The sequence below is a fragment of the Mytilus galloprovincialis genome, chromosome 14 (assembly GCF_965363235.1).
Source record: "Mytilus galloprovincialis chromosome 14, xbMytGall1.hap1.1, whole genome shotgun sequence".
NCBI lineage: Eukaryota > Metazoa > Mollusca > Bivalvia > Mytilida > Mytilidae > Mytilus > Mytilus galloprovincialis.
The window spans coordinates 11,395,755-11,417,308 of NC_134851.1; the positions used below are offsets into that span (position 1 = coordinate 11,395,755).

The 21,554-nt window shown below is 32.0% G+C and overlaps 2 long non-coding RNA genes across 2 annotated transcripts; both read right to left on the bottom strand.

Moving 5' to 3' along the window:
* Positions 1–4,441: 4,441 nt before the first annotated feature.
* Positions 4,442–6,020, bottom strand: LOC143058604 (uncharacterized). Its single transcript, XR_012973147.1, has 3 exons — positions 5,965–6,020; positions 5,721–5,745; positions 4,442–4,696 (listed from the first exon to the last, which is right to left on the bottom strand). It is a non-coding gene; the product is annotated as an uncharacterized LOC143058604 (long non-coding RNA).
* An 8,650-nt stretch (positions 6,021–14,670) lies between these two features.
* Positions 14,671–19,514, bottom strand: LOC143058773 (uncharacterized). The gene is made up of 3 exons (XR_012973224.1): positions 19,413–19,514; positions 16,949–17,047; positions 14,671–14,889 (listed from the first exon to the last, which is right to left on the bottom strand). It is a non-coding gene; the product is annotated as an uncharacterized LOC143058773 (long non-coding RNA).
* Positions 19,515–21,554: the final 2,040 nt, after the last annotated feature.

The following is a 21,554-nucleotide window of genomic DNA, read 5'->3' on the forward strand; positions in this document are numbered from 1 at the left end:
TTCGGCATTACGGTATTGAATCTATATGAGAGATACCAATTTTTTCTTTTAACAAATTCGAATACCAGTCAGTTTATAGGACTTTAGTTTGAATTAGGGGCGTAATCCATTCATTTTATCCTATCAATTGGGGGTTTGGGGGGGGGGGGGTCAACATTGATAGTCAAAAAGCCTTGAAATATTCGATAAAAAACGTTGAATGTAAATTCTATGAACTCCAAAGTCTCATATTATAAGACTAGTAATTAAAACCACAGCCTTCTCAATTCTTGTATGATCATGAACTAGCTGAAAACCTAGAGCTGACCGAGTGCGAGATCCTCATGGATAATTTTCGAGGTCGTTAAACACCCCTTGCAGTAAACTTGTAATAGTCTGAACACATTTCACATCTCATTCCACTAAATATTAAATTGCAGTTACAAGTATCACAAAACTTCTCTGACCTCTTTTCTTTAACCATAAAAGAGGCAGGGGAGGTGGAAAAGAGGGATCCAGATCCCGAAATCCCGGGTTTAAAAACACGAAATCCCGAGGTCCTGAATTAAAAAAAAATTTAAATCCCGACTACCCGAAATTCGGAAATAGAATTCCCGGATCCCGAAAGGGTCAATCCCGAAATCCCGAGCTTAAAAATACCCGATCCCGGAGTTCCGATAAAGGCCCTACTACACCCCACCCCCAGAAATTCTATATTCTATTCATGCATAATCTTGAATTGAGACTTGATACTTCAAAATTACATTCTCTAATTTTGAATGATGCACACAGGCACAATAAAAGAAAACAGATTTCGATATATATCTCTTCGAAATTGGAATTTGTGAAAGAAGAAATGACATGCTATATTATATCTTACATGTGTACTTTCAATTTCAATATGGTTCTAAATTTAGATTAAGTTTTCCCATAAATTGCGGACGGAATAGAAGACACCTGTTTATTTTCTGCACATGTAGAAAAAGTTGAAAACTGGGAGTTGAATGACATAATTTTCACTTATTTTAAGATAAATGTTAGAGTGAGACAACTTTTAAGTTACTGAATAATATTTGGAGTCTAATTTGTTTATTTTTTGTTTGTTTTCCATCTTTGTTCTTCCGACCTGTAAGTGTTGCACTAGTGGTCAAATTATTTTCTTGATATCGTCTGATTTCTTATATGAATATAAATCATGTCCTTAAATTTTCAATTGTACAAAATACGAACATTTCAACGTCTCTGTAACCTATTATAAAACTTTCTTTGCGTACATACTGTGTTTTTCGTTCAAGACTACGGCTTTTTAAAACGATATTGTTGGGTCAATTCAGGTTTCATTTTAATTAATTTGATATCAATAGAAGAAAAAAATATTTGTTTATTTGTTAATAATTTTGTTGTAAGGAGTTTTTTCTTTCTGTTGATATCATAAACACGAAATGCCTTCTCCTACGCGTCTACAACAAAAAATAAAACAGTGTTTTTAAGTCAGGATGCACACAGAATAATGTACAGAATGCTGTGATTTCTAATTGGAGTTATTTAGATAATTTCTATGAGGTTTAAGACAGCACCGGAGTGCTTGTTGGATTCATTACAGACCGCAGAAAGTAGTTTCTCTTTTGTGTGTCCTTTCTTGGAGTAAGGGAGATAACTTGCGTAACTAACGACGAACGTTTTTAATCCCGTATTCCGCTAGAGGCGTGCAATTAAGTACACTTCGCCTTCAGTCTTATATGAAAAAATAAATGGGTGTTAGGGGGCAAAATATTTTACATTGTACTGTATGGAAAAACAACAAGGAGTCCGAATATTTGACAAAAATTCCAAAACCTCACCGAAGTACATCCTTAATGTAAACTGTCATTGTATCTTTATTCTAATTATTAAACATCTGATTGACTCAGCCATTAAAAGGCGTCACTTTGAATTGATTTAAGATAATAGGTTGTATTTTGGAAGAATATCTGTCCAAATTTGATCGAAAATGAATAGTTTGTATTAATACCTCTTGCTGTTTTATCTCCACTCGTTCCTGGGAGATACTGTTTATATGGACAGGGGTCATCCAGTTTTCTACTTCCATCCATCACAATCATGTAAAGAGCTCTGTATGTTAAAAACGTCTGATGAGTGGAATAGAAAACATCCTGTCCTCCAAAATCTCATATAATTACAGGCGCTATCTTTTTATTGTGTAACATTTTTTTCCCAACTTTCGAAACCATTTGAAAGAATTTGTCTTTTGTGATAGTGACTTTGACTTCTTCTACTTTTTTGGTAACCCCAAAAAAGTTTTTTAGCCTTCTGAGAGGTCCAGGTTGAGTGATAGTGGTAGTTTGTGTATGCGTGTCACCGTTGGAACCTGACTTCAAACAAGCATCGCCATATTCCTTTGGGTCATTTATTTCTCTTACTGTTTCAATCGAAGCTTGACTTGTAGACGCAATATCTCCTTTTTTCGATCCTGTTTTTAATTGAGAATTAGTCATGGTTTCACTAATATTCAATTGTATCTTTGGGTGTTTTGAATCAGGTATCTCATTCTTTTCACTTGTTTTCAAGGACTCGTATTTGTAAGTGTCTACTGTACATTTAGTAGTTGGTGTCGCATGACCGCCTTTCTGTATTCTGACTTTATGTAATAGGGATCTACTTGTGGCAACTTCTTCCAGAGAAAAATCTAAAATAAGAAAATGGTTTAAACTATTTCCAAAAAAAAGAAAAAAAAAAGTAACATATGCAAAAAATTTTACAAACAAATTAATTTAAAAAGGTGTATTTGCTTTACAACTGATTACTACATATTCTTGTATATTGTTTTTATTCTAATACATCGCATTGTAAAGTTAAATTCTTAAAATTTGATTACAAACTATCTACCGGTTTCAATTGATATTTTATACTGTACATTTCAATGTTGTTTTGGTGGACTGTTTAGGTTACGACGAAGAATGGTGACTGCGTTTGTTTGCACCTTTCCTAAGTCAGGAACCTGTTGGTCAGTGGTTTATAAATTTTTCACGTTTCTCATTTCTTTATATAGATTACACCGTTGAATTTTCTGGTTTTACACTGTTAATTTTTTAGCCCTTTATAGCTTATTGTTCAGTATGAGCCAGGATCCGTGTTGATAACTGACCTGTGACGGTTTACTCTAAAAAAAGTTTCATGGATGGAGAGTTGTCTCACTGGCATTTATACGACATGTTCTTATATCTGCTTCATAAGAAGGTGATGTAAGTCACAATTTCAATATTTATGGGTACAAGAGCTAAATCTACACCACATATTCAGTATATTTAGTATATATTTTTGAGGAAAAAAAATGATAAAAACTTCAATAAGGTAAGGTATTAATACATTATATATCGATTTGAGTTAGTCCCTCCCCTCATTTACCTTATGTACACCCTATCAATCAAAAGTTAAGTACTGCAAATTCGTAACGTCATTGAGCAACATTTTGTTTTCCAATTAAAACATTCCAATCATTAATTGTTTAAAATTAAAAGCATTTCATGTGTGCATGTTTTATTTTTTCAGTTTTAGATTCTTTTTGCAATCATTTTTTTACAATCAAAAGATTCCTGATTTGTTTTTTGAATTATGCTAAGAAATATTCCAAACATTCCTCGTTTACAAAAATCATTCCATGCGTAAATGTTTTATTTTTCCAGCTTTAGATTTGGAATCTGTAGATAAGAAATGGTATTCCTTAATTGAATGCTTGGTAGTCAACCTTATTCAATTTTCCAGCTCCCAAGGGTGACTGGGAAAACAAAATATGGTCATTTTGTCTTCTCCCGATCGGCAGTAAAACGCTTGCCGAAGTGCGACGTCCGTTTGGCTGTGCAGGATGTATCAAGTTTGCAGCTACGTACGGTCTAATTGTGGACGTTAAATCCGATGTCTCGCGTAAAGAGAGAGAGTCCCGCTCTTTGCACGTTAAGAACTCTTGCAACAACTCTTTGAGGGGTCCGTAGATGGCACGTTGGAAGGCAGAATTTCTGTACCTATCCACTATACCCTCATTTTCCAGTGGCAGTCCAAATTCTCCCGTCCGTCATTCAGGATGTCTCTATTACATGTATTACAAGACCTACTTATTGTATGTATTGTTTACTTGTTCTCGTCCTGAACATGCATAAACTGTTTGCCACTTGACGTTAAGGAATCAATAAATCAATCAGTTTTTATATATGCTGAATAACATCAGTGTTTAATTGCGTTATCACATACTTTTATTTATATATCTAGAACTTGCAAGCTGCAATATGTTAGCGACACACTGAAGAAAATATTACCTTTCAAGTAATTGAGGGACAGACTAACGTTATTGTTGACAAATTAGTAGTTATCTATTTAAAGATGTAATGTCATTGGTTAAATGTAGACTGATACAATGTATCTTCACTTATATTTCTTTTGTTTGTTTTAGGTTAAAACATACCTTGCTCTCCAACAAGCCAGTTCCTAGTTTCACGGTCGATATATGAAAGACCATTGGTTAATTCTATCCCATCGGTTGATTTCGTCTTAGGTTTAGTTGAACTTTTCCCAACCAAATATCTTGCTATTGTTGTCTTCCCTGTACCATGTTCACCAACTAACATTACTCTTGATTCATAGTGGGGATAATTTTCTTGTTCCAATAAACTAGCAAACACTTGCGCTGATTTCTTATCGAATTTCTTAACCTCAACTGGAAGACCTAAATTTCGAATATATGGCTCAGTGTTGCATTTGAAACAGTTCAAGTTTACATATTATTAGAAGAATGTTCTAGAATGAAACTGACCTTATGTAGTTTGAGAAGAACATAAAATTGAGAAATAGAAAATCAGACTAGTGAAACATGCAACATTTGATTGACCATTCAATTGGAAACCCATTACATAACCCACGACACTTACTAAAGATGAAATCCTGGATAATCATAGGTCTGTTCGATATGTTCCTTTGGAATTTCGACCAAAGATAAAAAAAAAACCTGGATCTTCCATCACTGTATTCGATATCTAAACTACATAAGTTTCCTGGATTACAAACAACAGTATATTGGTCAATCTGCCATGGTTAGGTACAAGTAGGTCAAGTACAGTATCTTGTCTAAATAGGGTATACATTCTTCCTCGGAAAAAACTCATTCTGATTTTTAAAGAACATTTCTGAAAGTGACATTATCAACATGTATACGTTCTTGATTAACAACATATTTGTTACGTTCGGAGGACGTATTTGGTATAATTTTTAGGAATTTTTGCTCTTCAACTTCGTATTTTATTTGGCCTTTTAATTTTTTTTAGATTCGAGCGTCACTGATGAGTCATTTGTAGACGAAATGCGCGTCTGGCGAAAATAAAACATTGTGGTCCGGATATCTATGAGAGAACGAGAGAGAGTTGTTGCTCACACGGAAGGTATTAAATAAAAAGTTTCAAATGGTGAAGTTAAAGTTTTACTGGTAATGGACTTACACAGGCAGATGTTTCATACGTTCGCCCTTCTTGTATGCGTAATCTTCCGCAGCACTTGGGGGTTGGGGGGGTTGGGGGGTTACTTAGTGTTTTTTTTTCTCTGCTGTCTTTTGTGTTAAACTTTTTTTGTGTTGGCGTTGTCATTTTATTTCCGATTTACTAATTTGAATGTCCCTATGGTTTCTTTCAAAATTATTGATATTCTGAGCTTCTGAGCATGCTTAATAAGTCATTGTTAAATAAATAAAAAAAACTTACCAGGTAAAAGAGTCTTTTCAAAAACCTGTAAACCAAAATTAAGATGCATGAGGTATGTATCTACGTTAATTTATTTATAATTGAAAACTGCAATTTGCAAAATATTGATGATATGATCTCATATATAATTTATAATTTTTATAAGTGTTCCATTATATTACTTGTTGAAAAAAGTTTTAAAAAATAAAAAAAAAAGAACTTTTTTCAATAGCTACTTCTAAAATATCAAACAATTTTGTATTACCTTAAATAACTTTCTATTTGGTCTATAACTTGTTAATTCTATTGGCTTTTTTCCCTGAAAAACAAATATATGTTATGTAGGTTAAATTTATCCTACAATAGTTCTTGCAAATATAGACGGAAAACCATATTGATGCGAATAGCATTGGCAGATCCAGGGGGAGGGGGTTCCTGGTGTTGAAACCCCATTTTTGGACGCTCAATGCATTTGAATGGGGCATATAGTTGGACCCCCCTCTTTTGTCATGGGTTGGGCCCATCCCTTTTTGAAATGGCTGGATCCGCCCCTTGATAAACACAATGTTATCAACAAAGTGATTTTCATTATTATATGATACCAACTTTAGTGAATAATAGGTCAGTTTTTTTAAAACGTGTAAGATATAAACGAATCTTAAAAAAACAGTATCAAATAAGAAATAACATGGACAACATTGTACGATGTTAAATGCTGTTATCTAGACTGCTTTTCAAAATTAATGGGATACGATACAGTTTCGAATCAACAATGATTTTTTAAAAATTTTGCAGCCAACCTATTCTTCGCCTTATCTATTCAAATATGTAAATAAAAACAAATGTCATATGTGTCTTTAAGAAATAAACGGGAAAAAAACCAATATGAATATCTTCTTTACACAAATATGCTCTAAATATGTATGAGAGTATTTTGGATAAAAATAGTTCAACAAATTTTGAGGAGTTTAGGATAAGCGTTTTTTTTTAGTTTAAAAAATATCCGTCTTAGACCTTTTTATTCAAGTTATTACAAATAATCTTCATATCTACATACAAACAAATCTAATTCAATTTCCAAATAGAGGGGTCCATGTTTTTTTAGGTAAATCAGTCTAAATCATAAATATACAGTCGAAAAATGCATCTTTTCCTATTATGTCACAGTTATACATCTCGAAAATATTATTTTACGTCAGCAAATCCATAACCTCTCCTGTAGTTGTATCGTATGCCCCAAAGCAACCAAAACCCCTATACGTGATATGTATGTTTAAAGTGCAAACACCTAATATATTTCTAGAATTGTCATTTCTTAGTAATAACCGGCCATTCTTGAAGATAAATACCTTAGATGTACATTTTACCTCAACAACAAGTGCGATAAAAAGGTAATTATGTTCACAAGTTAAATATGTAATAGCCTTTCAATTGTTGCAAAACAGACTTTCTTTTTCCTCTTATCTGGCTTTTCAAATGACTACCGTCTGGGATTTCCATGACCTATTTTAGGATGGCGTATCGCCATCGTTAACATATCTTCCTCCAATGCCAAGTTATTCCCGCCATCGTTTTATTATCTTCCTCCATCGTCCAATAAAATCCGCTGTTGTAAAATTTTTTTTTTCGTTTTGTTAGGCCGACAGTACTTTTGTAATCTATTATAATCAAATGCACGTAATAGCATTGTCACGTGCTCTGGTTTATCAATATATATACATAGGGTTCGAACATTTTCCAGCAAGGCGCAATGGTTCACAATAATTTAGAGAAAAGGCGCTAAAGATGATATTTATATAAAATTCAATATTCAGTAGTATACCGTTATAACTCCTAACGATGAAAAAGCCTTATTGGTTGTTCTGACTTCTAAATTCGAAAATGCGATCTGTTTTCAAATTTCCCAGTAGTATGTTTCATATTGCTTTAACTTTTTGTCCACATTTGTATAGATAAATATTTTATTGCATGGTCAATTGATTTTTTTAGAAAATTCGCACTCAAAGTCTGTTTATTATTGTCAAATTCAAACTTTAAAAAATGTTTGATTTTTTTTTCTGCTTTCTCCTTTCCATTTGAAATTTAGAATTCACAAAGAAAGCAAATGTAATAGATGCTTTTCTAATTTCTTTAAATACTTGTTTTTTTTTATTAAGATGAAGAATTGGTCTTGTGTAGGTTACAGTTGTTGAAGTAACATTACATATTTGTTATAATGCTATATTAATAACACCAATTAATAAATTTATTATAACGAGGAATAAGATTCCCTTTTTCTGGTCCTTACCTTAAAATTCACTATGGTTGGATCACAGTTTCTGTCCAGCATATATGAGACCATCTGCACGCGGTTACTACAGGCAACTATATGTAGCGCTGTATTGCCATCCTTAAACAATATTAAATGAATGTGCAGTTTGATATTTGAGTAAAATCTTGTGCATAAGTTGTTGTATTCAATTTTTTCTTTTTATTGATTGTATTTTCTTGATTTTAATGATATTATCATGAATTCACGCGTAAAATCTTCAACTCTAATTACGAGCAGTATTATGTTAGTATTTCCCATTCACATTTATAGCATCTTATGCTGTTATCACATGTTTATCACACATGGAATTATAATATCCGTTTCGTATGTTATGAAAGGTTAAACAATTCCTTAATACATATCTTTCAAGTCTTAGTCACATAAACTTGGGATGTACCACCTAAATTCCGTATGGATTTTTTTTTATTTGGCTTTTTTAATCTTCTTGGTTTGGCTGAAGGAACGCCGTCTCACATTACAATGTGAAGTGATCGATCAAATAAAAAACTAAAGGCTCTAAAGAGCCTGTGTCGATCACCTTGGTCTATGTGAATATTAACCAAAGAAGCAGATGGATTCATGACAAAAATGTGTTTTGGTGATGGTGATGTGTTTGTACATCTTACTTTACTAAACATTATTGCTGCTTACAATTATCTCTATCTATAATGAACTTGGCCTAGTAGTTTCAGTGGAAAATGTTAGTAAAAATTTACAAATTTTATGAAAATTGTTACAAATTGAATATTAAGGACAATAACTCCTTAGGGGGTCGATTGACCATTTCGTTCATGTTGACTTATTTGTAAATCTTACTATGCTGAACATTATTGCTGTTTACAGTTTATCTTTATCTATAATAATATTCAAGATAATAACCAAAAACAGCAAAATTTCCTTAAAATTACAAATACAGGGGCAGCAACCCAACAAAGAGTTGTCCGATTCATCTGAAAATTTCAGGGGAGATAGATATTGACCTGATAAACAATTTTTTCCCCAGTCATATTTGCTCTAAATGCTTTGGTTTTTGAGTTATTAGCCAAAAACTGCATTTTATCCCTATGTTCTATTTTTAGCCATGGCGGCCATCTTGGTTGGTTGGCCAGGTCACTGGAAACATTTTTTAAACTAGATACCCCAATGATGATTGTGGCCAAGAGTGGTTTAATTTGGCCCAGTAGTTTCAGAGGAGAAGATTTTTGTAAAAGTTAACGACGACGGACGACAGACGACGACGGACGACGGACGACGGACGTAAAATGATGGGAAAAGCTCACTTGGCCCTATGGGCCAGGTGAGCTAAAAATGTTAAAAAGGCAAAATAAAGTACGAAGTTGAAGAGCATTGAAAATCAAAAAATCATAAATCGCGATTGCAATGAGAGTATTCAGCATCTTGATCACTCGTACTTCTCTAAGACGTAGGTTTAACCATTTTGCTTCTTATTAAGCAACTATGCTACCATTTTCATGTTGAGCAGCATTGTGGATTATTTCTAGACAATTTTCAATTACAAAAAAGGAACGGTGGTATACAGAGTGAAAAACCAAAAGCTTTGACAGAACTAATTTCAAAGAAGGATCGAGATTTTAAGATATCCAGAAGTGCTGTAGAGTGGTTTAGAATCGATACATGGTTAATACCACTACGCGAGTAAAAAATTTCACTTTTTTTCTGATGACCCTCTTTCACTGCAGACATACGCTTTGGCAATCTAATGGACAATTATTTAGTCGAACAATTGGATGACCCGGCAATGTATCGGTTTTGGTACGGATAAAAGAGGGACGAAAGATACCAAAGGGACAGTCAAACTCATAAATCTAAAACAAACTGACAACGCCATGGCTAAAAATGAAAAAGACAAACAGAAAGACAATAATAAACATGACACAACATAGAAAACTAAAGAATAAACAACACGAACCACACCAAAAACTTAGGGTGATCTCAGGTGCTCCGGAAGGGTAAGCAGATCCTGCTCCACATGTGACACCCGTCGTGTTGTTATATGAGTTTCGAATTTAACGTCCCTTTAAATTGATACTTAATACCAAACATTGTACATGCATCACCAAATTCTATCTTATATCTAAAATGTGGAAATAAAGATAATCTTTTTGATTTTATCATCCTTGACAGCTACCCAAGGATGGCGTTTTACAAGTGTGTTGTTAAATTGCCTATGTTGATGCATTTGTAAGTTCTTCATCTGAAAATAAAAATATTGGCCACATACTTGGACAAGAATGAAACTGTTATGGAGTGACAGATTTATGTGATATTTTTCGGATCCTAAATGTTGATGATGATAAGATCTGTAGGACGAATGAATATAGTTTGAAATGTACTGTTCGTTTTTTGACATTATTTTGAAGGTAACTTCAGATAAGTTTTATAGAATTTTAAAAGAAATTGTATTAATGGTAAATGACATTAATAGTAGATAATTGCTTTTTTCTTTTATTTGGTAAATTGTTTGAAGCATTTTGTGTAAGATTTGTTTGTTATTCAGTATAAACTAACTAATATCTAAATGCTATATGATTTTTTTGGATTTGATAAAAAGAACTCCTTTAAAAACTAAGCTTATTGTCTATTAGTAAACATATATTAGATTTCTGATTTTGGGCCCATTTTTTCGGTGTCTAAAATTAAACTGTGTTTGATTGAATACAACATATATTAAATATATGAAGGGTTCAGTCTTTGAAATGCACCATTTAAACTGTATTTATTTTCATTATTGATTTAATGATACCACACTGAGGTCCAAATTGTACAAAATTAAACTTTTGTTTCAGTTCAACGAAAATTGCATTCTGGGAGTTCATTGATATGCTGATTTTTACAATTAACTTATACACCCTGGTAATTAATGAATTCGTGGTGTTTAATTTTTGGTTTTGATGTTTTGTTTTTTGAACTGTTTGTCGTTTTGGTTGTTTTCCGTTAGCCATGTTAATAATGTTAATGTCTGTTGAGTTTAGACTGATGCGTTTGAATATCCCTTTGGTTTCTTTTGCCTCCCTTTTACAAAAGTAAACGTCGAATTGAAACTAACACTGCCATGTTAAAAAGTGTCTTAATCTAGACCTTTATTTTAGGTTGTTTTTGCATTCATGAATTTCATTGTGATTTTCAAAACGGTAATCATGTCATTGCAACACTGAAATCTTCAGTTGTAATGGAAATGAACATGATGTAATAGTGTTTAAGTGTAGTGAAACCAATTCTCAATGTTATAGAGTAAAATCTTAATATTATAAAGTAAAACAAGTAAAGACGAAAAAAGAAGAACAAAAGAAATAGGTCAAATCATAATAGTTATATAGCTTTCAAATACGCTATTAAATATTCTTCAATTCTGTCTAACTTAGTCAGTTATATTGATAAATGAATATGAGGATTAGAGTTAACACCAAAATCCATATCTGTCAAATGAGACTTCACTTAAGTTGAAATGAATACAGGATTTTGACTAAAACCTTATCAGTGAGGCATATTTGTTAAATATACACTTGCAAACGATGTTAAAGAGTATTTTTGAAGGCTGCGATTATCTCAGCTTTTTGCCGGTTATTCACAAAAGTCCAAAAGAAAAACGTTAAACACACTTTAATAATATACTAACTGTTTGATGAATCATCATAATAATTGTAAAAGAGAGCAGCAATGTGCCTTGTTCCATTTACTAGTTCAAAGCTCCGATTTCTTTCCAGGCTTTTGCTATACTGTTCTTCTTTATTCAATTCTTTTAGCAATTTATTACTATATAAGAAATAATTTTCTCTCGAAGATATTATAAAACGCAATCTGTACAATTTATATATACTGATAGTTTATCATATATAAGCTGAAAGATTGGTGATCGATCTATAATACTGTGGACGAATTACTTTGAATTAAGACAAATTTCATGAAATAGGAGTAGAAGGGCAAGTTATGTATGTTTCTCAGTTTGGAAGTACAATGTACCTGTGATGGTATATATAAAAGCAACAGTAGTATACCGCTGTTCGTTTCAGCAATTTAGTGAAACAATACGCCTATTAAATGCCAAAATAGGTTTGATGAATTGATTCTCATAATAAGACAATTTACGTTATTGATTTGTCATTTAACACCTAATTTGTCTGTTTGGTATTAAGAAACTTAACATAACAAGCTTATAGGCATATATAAGTGTAAGACAAAAAAAAAACCAGAATGTATCTAGTGAATACGTACAATATCTTGAATATTCTTTTCACATCCACTTTCAATTAAAATCTGTATCGATTCTATTAGATTTTTATCAGCAGCATAGTGTAATGCAGTTCTTTCAACCTTGATTAAAAATTAAACAATCAAGTTTAAGGTAGGCAGTTATAAATATAACAAATATACATTATAACGACGAATACATTATTATATATACATGTGCCATCAAACAAGTATAGTCATTGAACAAATTAAAAGAGAATCAGAAGATATCAAAGGGACATTTTTACCCAATAGTCAAACACAAACCGACACAGCGGATTATTTAATCTATAATTAAGCATGTACGTAAACCTACACCAATCACACACTCTCGCCATTCAACAATACCCTCAGTATGTATTGTATCTATGTCTTGATCACAATGTTTGGGACAAACAGCGCTGTTAATGTTGACAGCTCTGTGTAGCACAGTAATTCCAAACTTAAAACAACTGTATGAATTGAAAGATGAAATGCACCTGTCAGCATATTATGTCTGTTTGATGCAACTATCATACAATTGAGATGTTTAGCTAGCTATAAAACCAGGTTAAATCCACCTTTTTCTAGCCAGGAATAAGACAGTAGTTATCCATTCATTTGATGTGTTTGAGCTTTTGAATTTTCCATTTGGTGAGGGACTTTCCGTTTTAAATGTCTATCGGAGTTTAGAATTTGTGTGATTTTACCTTATATTAGTCCGTAGAAAAAGTTAATTGCAATCGCAATTTTATTTACACGTTTAATAAAGGATTTTCATGTCGATGATTTGTTGTTGCTATATTCGATCTGTTGTGTTAACAACTTTTTCTGTTAAATGTATATACCCTAATTGGAACATTGCTAGGCACAATTTGTGTTGATTACGTCCCGTGTATTACTGCTTTATAAATTAAAACTAATTAGTTGTGTGTATACATACTAGTCCGTATCAAAGAGCAAATTTCGAATTTAGTGAACCCCCCAAAAACCAAAACATACTACACAGAGGAACAGGTGATTAGTATGATCGAGTTTCTTATTGATAACATATTTGTAGAATTTGGAGGTAAAACATTTTTAACAAATTGTCAGCATTCCTACGGGAATAAACAGTGCAGCAGCGATCTCTTCATATCTTCATATGAGTCGGAGTTCCTTCAGACATTTGTAAAAAAAAGATCAAAGAATCAAGATTATGTTATTTCATTTACAGATATATTGTTCTTTCCATTAACAATCCAAACTTTTCTGATTTGGTTTAATTAACATATGCCCCAGACCTAGAAATTAAAAAAAAACAAAGTAACAGACACGGCTTCCACTGTCTCATTTTTAGACTGACCGTATAACTTGATTTTGACATGAGCGGTCATCTCAGTACAAAATCTAAGATATACGAGATAATTTCAATTTTGAAATATCAGTTTTCTCCAAGCTTAGTAGCAATATAACAACTACTCCTGCGCATAGGATATACACTTTTGTAAAATCATTCGATATTCAAGAGCTTGCAGCTGCTACTCAAACTATGAGACCGCCACTAGTGTCTGGGCAGAATGTTGATGAACCATGTGTATGTCAAAGAAGGTCTCGTTCATTGTCTAACAAAGTTCATTGGAAGATACCAAAAACCTTGTTGAGAAATATTCCTTATCAACTTCACAAATAATAAACCATGGTTTGTAAGTATAGTTCCTAAGTACTGACGTTGTTTGTCATCTTAGTTTTATGTTATGGTATTCTTTTATTTGTCTTTTCAAATTATTACTTTAACTATTTAGTCTAATTTTGACAATATCAAATTGACGTGACACGATACTTTTGAAGTTATACATCCCGTTAATTTGTTAATGTGCTATGGTAATGTTTTGTTTTCTTGTCTTGCGTTTTTGCTTATATGCTCTGTCTATATGCTTTTTTGTTTTTCTATGTTGCCTTTTTTGCTTTGTTTTTAAGTGATTAAGATTATAACACAATCCACCCTTATTATGGTCATTTTTACCTGTTATTCCCATTTGGGTTTGTTCATACATCTTCGTCTGTATAATGGAATTCAATGCGACGGTCATACAAGTTAAGCTGGCTATAAAACCAATTTTGTCTCTACACGCTACAAAAGTTTACAGTGAGCCAACATTTTCAATTCTTTTTTTTTCAAAAATAAAAATGTCCTTCAGATAACAAATGAATGAACAAGGTCACGAATATGACATTTGTTATCCATTCATTTGACTGTTTAAGTGTTTGATTTTGCCGTTTGATTTACGTTTTCAATTTTACCCAGAGTCACGCATTTTTGCTATATTTTTTTTATTTTACAGTTTTAATGGTTACTGCTCTATTAAACTAGATCTTGAAAGGATAATTACAATAACAGAAAGCGCTTCTTCTATTACACATAAGTTATTTTCTCCGTGTGTCCATTTTGAACACTGTCGAGGATATCGTGAGCTGCATCACCTGTAAGATAGTTAGTAAAAGATGTCTACTTAAAATTATTTTATCCTGATAAGTTTGTTTAAGCTATTAGATATAGTATCTATCACGTACCTTGGTTTGTAAATTTAGATCAATTTTGTTGTCTATAAGCAATTGCATGATGTCTTTTTTTTCGTACAATGCACAATTGTGAAGAGCAGTGAATCCATTCTAAAAGAAAATGAATTACGTGTTTTATAGATATTTTTTTTAGTAATTCTATCTTTGAATGATATTTAACATTTATAACTTATATGATGATATCTTATAAGTTTTTTTTTTTTAAACAAGACCTTCATAAACTCCTCAAATAGGCATATTATAATGGATAATTCTGCTTTTGACAGTTCGTTGAGCATTTATCAAATCAGACCTGACCTTTAATGTTATCGAGATAAAAAAAAAACAGTTCAATTAAATGCTGTATTTCATATATTCCTACTTTAAATTAGACTTTCTTAGTTCATTGATGTACAACCATGTTTTCACAACGTACAAGCTATTTTTTTGTTAAGTTCTATAATAACTACTTAACAAAACTTAATTGAGTTCAAGGGAAAGGTCTGTACAGAACTGAAGTTTATCAGTGTGAAAAGGCCATTAAGGGATACAAAGAATAGACATGACTTAATTATCTATTGGTATTTAAATACATAATCAGATGATAATCGTCTAATCAGTTTAAACGTTGTTATCTTCGTATTTCAACGATGATTTCATTCTTATAATACCTCTTTATATATTAAAAACATTACTGGTAAACCCCAGTGAGTTATTTCAGAAATTGTAAATAGCTTCTATTGGGTCACGGAAAACAGTTTTATCTGATCTTACTTTGACGCTATGATGAAGTTTAATCTTAGACAGACACAATAAATAAAATGCACTTCGATTACATAAGGTTAATAACTACAAACTAAGTAAATCATACAAATAATATTTAAAATAACCTGTGTACGTTATTCTATTTTTAATCCCCGATTTGTCCCAGTTATAGACGCGTTTTAAAATTGTTTTACGTATTGTTTTTTAGAGACATGGGGAGTTGTCTCATTGGTACTCTAACCACCACATCTTCCTACTTCATTGAAATTTTAAATGCAATATAATGTTCAGTAATATTTATCCCATACGGACGCGGTGTGTCAGTGTAAGATCACCCCCGATGTCCAGAGGTGATCTAACATTGACCCACCAAGTCCGTATGGGATAATTATTTTACATCCCAGCTATTTTAGATTAGACGAAAAGCCGTTTTCAATTCATTAAATCTAGTTTAGAACGCCTCACAGCCATTATGATATACTTTACATATTGCTATATTATGTTTACCCTTTATGACCCTCGAACACGATGATTAAATATGAAACCATGTCAACTCACCACAATGGCCAATCTGCCCATAATAAAACCCCAATTTTAAAAAGGGTAAAATCCTATTGAACGATCAGTCTGACAACTCACTTATTTACGAAAAGGGTTCAAACCCTACTGAATAAAGGTCGGCCAACTTGACCATCTTATGAAAATATCTTGCTTCCTGAAAAGTTTAAGTATGTTAAATAACGGATCGAAAGTATCCAGTCGTCCTGGAGTAAGGATTGGTTGATATGCTAAAGGTCTTGAGTTCGTATCCCTGCATAGACTCTGAATTTTTTTCTACAAAAATTTTAAAAGATAGTCTTTTCCGTATAAATAAATCTTAAGTTTTAAATTGGATTTGACATTCCCACCAAAATGTTACAGAACGAAGGAAAGCATGCATAACGAAGAAACTCAAACTGGGGTGATCTAGTAGGTGGGATCCGGCTCAGATCACCCCTGGTAGAACAAAGCAGCTGCAATGTAACTTGTATGATGCAGTCTGGACCCTTACAATTATGTTAGCAATGAAAATAACAAACACAGTTTTCTTGCTGCAATAATGTAATTGTCAATGACGGGCATTTTACATCATAAAATATGGGTCCTATTTAAAAGGTTAACTTAAACATTGGTACTTAATAAACCAACTGCAACGTATGTATGACTAAAATGCTTACAGTGACTGTTACTTTTGTCAGCGCTTTGAATTTTATTCTGGTTTCACTTTTTTAATATTTCTATGTAAAAAATAACTCAACAGATATTGATTTACGAAATGTGTATCTGGTGCTGTAAGTTGGTAAATATCCTGTCTGATTATGAATTGTGACGGAAAATATTCAAATGGTATTTATCATACGTTTACCTTGTCTTGTAAATTAATGTCAATTCTCCTGTCGAGTAGCATTTTAGCAAATTGTGTTCTCCCTTTCCATGCAGCATGGTGAAGTGCAGAATTACCATCCTGGCGAGAGAAAAATATAGCAATATTTCTCGTGATCGTATAATTGTAGAAATGCGTTGTGTTATGAAATGAGAAAAAGACGTCTATACAAATGAGTAATTTAATGCTTGAATACAATGACGTTAACACATAGCAACCATGACGTTACATATAGAGAGCGCTAACGCGTATAGGTACATGTATGATTCCCGCGTTCTGTGATTGTCTCTATCTATCCTCGACAATATTATCCTACTACTAAACTATAATATTAAACAAACATGTTATGAAATCAGATATCACCGTCTTTTTAATTTATGTGGCTATTCTAGTGGTAAGTCCATTTATAGTTTTTTTTAATTGAAATTGTTGATATGTAGTTAGTGATTATTGGTACAAATGACTTAATATTTATCCAAAAAGTGTTCAAAATCAAAGTTTAACATCACAGGTTTTAGTTTGATTTGGTAGTCAAAACATAATTTGAAGAGAGGTATAATTAATCAACCGTACAAAACGATACATGAATTACCAAATAACACATAGATAATCAATAGTATTACACAAATGATTGAGAAATGGAGAAATTTAAATAACATACATTATTAAAGAAATGAGTTAAACATTTTTAAGAATTATAGCTGTGTAATACATTTCATATCAGTGTTTGTTCATTGTACTCAGGGGCGTAGCTGAGTTGAAATAAAGTGCAAGCATATATCGCCGACCGGAGCGAGGCGAAATTTTTTTTGGACCATTTTATGATGAAAATGATAAATACCCTATCTGTTTCTTACTATACCATATTTCAAGAAACGATAGTAACATCCTAGTGGGTTTCGTAATTTGGAAACCCGGGAACAGATAAGACACAAAATGACAAGCAAAAACTTTCAACATTGAAAACTAACTACAGATGAAAAACACGGACCCCGAAAAAATGTGGCGACCTCCGGTGCTCCGAAGGTAAGCAGGTCCTGCTTCTTGCAAGACACCCGTGGTGTTTCTCACGAGGGTCATTTTAAAATCAAATGAGAGGTTTCTACGACAACAGTAGAAGGTCATTTGTAACACAGATACCCTAGGTGAATCAATAGTCTTTTGGACGAAATGACAATGGGAATACGAAATCGAACGGCTACTTTTAAGTCTTGACTTATAAGTAAGGGAAATAAATCTAAGATGTTAGTAACGTCTTGTGAAAACGATGTACATGGCTCATTTACATCTTTGCTGGGCGAATTAGATAAAACGTTTTGGCTTTCGTTATCCGCTGCCTTCTTGCTAAAATAAAAATCTAGCTTCTTCATTTTTATTTTTATTTCTACCGGATTAAACTTTGTTTCGTGATTGTAGTTGCAAGTACAGACACCGCCAGACACGATAATCCGGAAAGACTAAAGACTATCTGAAATTCAATTTCAGGATTTTTTTTTGTTTTTTTTTTTGTGAAAAACATATGCAAGCAAATGATTTTTTGCGTAAAGGCAGCTACGCGCCTGGTACTAATGTTTCTCAAACAAAATAATGGATTTCTGAGTTTTTGTCTTAAAATGTCAATTATTATTATAATTAGTAAGTTATTAACTTAATCCTATATCCATCGTGAATACTGCGTCATGGCCATTGAATGCACAGTACAAACATTTCAGCGTACGAAGCATATCATAATGTTTTTATGTGTTAATCTTTTTAAATCTTCTGTCTCAACAAGTAAATGACTTATAATCTTGAATGGTAATTTTAATCTCTAAAATTATCGGAATCAATCAGGGAAATAAATGACTGAATCATTCAGTCCGTCAGTTAATTTTTAGAATTATCAACTCGGGTATTTTGTACTTTTCAGACAATTGACCACGTCAGGAATATGAAGTTGTTATCAATTTGTGTGATGTATTTGAGCTATTATTTTGGTATTTGGTAATGGATTTTCGTTTATAATTGTCGGAGGAGTTCGTTTTTCTCTTTGTTATTTTAAATTTTACTTGAAGGACAATAGTGATCTCCACACTTCCTATACTAACGTTTGTGGGAAAAGAAATAAAATAAGCAGACCTGTTGTATACAGGAATATTGAAAATGTGCCATTGTAAATTTATCGTTTCATTGACAAAGCATTATCTATCTAAAAGTTTTAAACAATTTTGAACTGCATGGTCTGTGCATTTTTGGGTCGATACACAGAAAATAGAGACCAAGGTGGGGATATCTTTTATAAAACTACACTTTTTTTTGAAACGTAATATCAAAACAGTAGATGATCAGCAGATTAGGATTGTTGCTTTCCTGACGATTTAAATGTTTGCCTCTGTGGAGGTTGATATGTGACCAATAATAAAAAAGCATTTTTTTTACTGATGTATACATCATATTAACAACTTACATTTTCCTGTAAATTGATAGCTATATTATGATCAATAAGCAGACGGCCTATTTCTGTATTCCCAAGATGTGCAGCAAGATGAAATGCGGACGATCCATCCTTGAAAGAAAAACTCGTTACAGTTATAAATGGTAATATCAGATATATAAAGACTATGGAGACATCAATGGAGTATCAATAATGTTCACTGTGTCTTCAAATAATTCTTCAGCAAGAAAACACAACAAGCTGGTATATTGGTGCTAAGGTGGGGGATATAGATATTTTCAAAATTTGAAAATTATCGACTATTATAGATTCAAGTACTTAGATGACCACTTATGTCAAATTCGAGGTGCAAGTCTAAAAGGAGGCGGAGGAATCCGTATTTGTTGTTACATCAATTTATAGTTCTGGAGCATATATATTGATGGAACCCAATATTAAAAGTTAATGGAAAGAATATCATTAATATAGATAGAAGAATGTGTGGAATGAGTGCTAATGAGACAACTCTCCATCCAAATCACAATTTGTAAAAGAAAATCCATTATAGGTCAAAGTACGGTCTTTAACACGGAGCCTGTGGTCACACCGAACAGTAAGCTATAAATAGCCCAAAAATATGACGAATTTAAATACATTCTGCAGGTTGCTAACTGTTAATAGGTACAGCCTTTACTCGTACCAAAAACAATAGTGTAACATCACAACATAGATGTACACCCTGTTAAATATCAAATGAAATGGCTTTACTCAATCAAAAGTCAAAGAAACACAAGAGAACATACATTGAACAAATACATTTGATCTATGACACAATGTCAATACAAAATCAATAAAATAAAGTTGAAAATAAATAAAGATAACAAAAGTATACAGCTGTAAAATGTTCAATAATTACAGAAAGTAAACTATAACCCCCACTAAATAACCTTGCCAACTAATAGAAAACTATTCACAAAAGAAAATAATTGTGTTGTAAGGTTGAGAACGGAAATCTTTTAAATAAATAATTTTGTTGTTCATAGTACAAACAACTGAAGTAAAAATATAAAGGCATACTTAACATATATCAAACCTTATATGTGACCAGCCACGACATATCCAGACTTATGGAGGTAGAACGTCATTGTGAGAAAAACGCCGTTAACTATATGTGACAACCCACTTGGGAGGGTCTATTGTCTTAAATTAGCTTTTTGTATATTTACGTAGAATATTCCGAAACAAAACTCTCTGTCATGGTATTATGACAGCAATGAAACGAGTCATTTCGAATACCAGTATGAAAATGAGACTGTTCTATGCCGACTTTTATTTATTGAAGGCACTAATTTATAAAACACCAATTTATTGTATTTATTGGCTCTAAGTAATGGTCAATAGCGTATTTGAATAAAGTTTCAAAGACTTAAATTTACTACAATACAAAATATTCTTAGCTCTATTTTAGAACATGTAATTTAAACTTGTTGAAATGAAGTTTGTTCAAAATTATCAACGTAAGCTTCAAGAATTCGTTTTTTTTTAAAATTTAGATGTATTATTCATGTCAGTATGCGACGCGTAACAGTTTATAAGTAGGTGTTCTCATATATGCACTTGATAAGGTGCATTTATTATGGATATATTTCAGACTTCATTTATGAAAGAAAATCTTTGAAGCAGAGCATTTTTGTTTGTCAGTAGCTCTATTTTAGAACATTTAATTTAAACATGTTGAAATGAAGTTAGTTTAGAATTTGTCTAAGTAAGCTTTAAGAATGCCTTATTTTTAATTTAGATTTATTATGCATGTCTCTATACATAGTATTCGACGCGTAACAGTTTAAAAGTAATAATAATAATAATAATAATAATAATAATAATAATAATAATAATAATAATAATAATGACAATAATAATAATAATAATAATAATAATAATAATAATAATAATAATAATAATAATAATAATAAATCTCTCATAATACAATAATAATTACATAAAAAAAATAAACAATGCATCAATAATAATGTTAAATAAAGATTATATACAATTTAAAGTACAATAAACAATTATGATATGGCATTGCAGTACAAATATGATGGTAATGTTAAAAGTACATATATTTGTATTTATGTTTAAATTCTGATACTGTATTTGATTTTTTGATTGAAT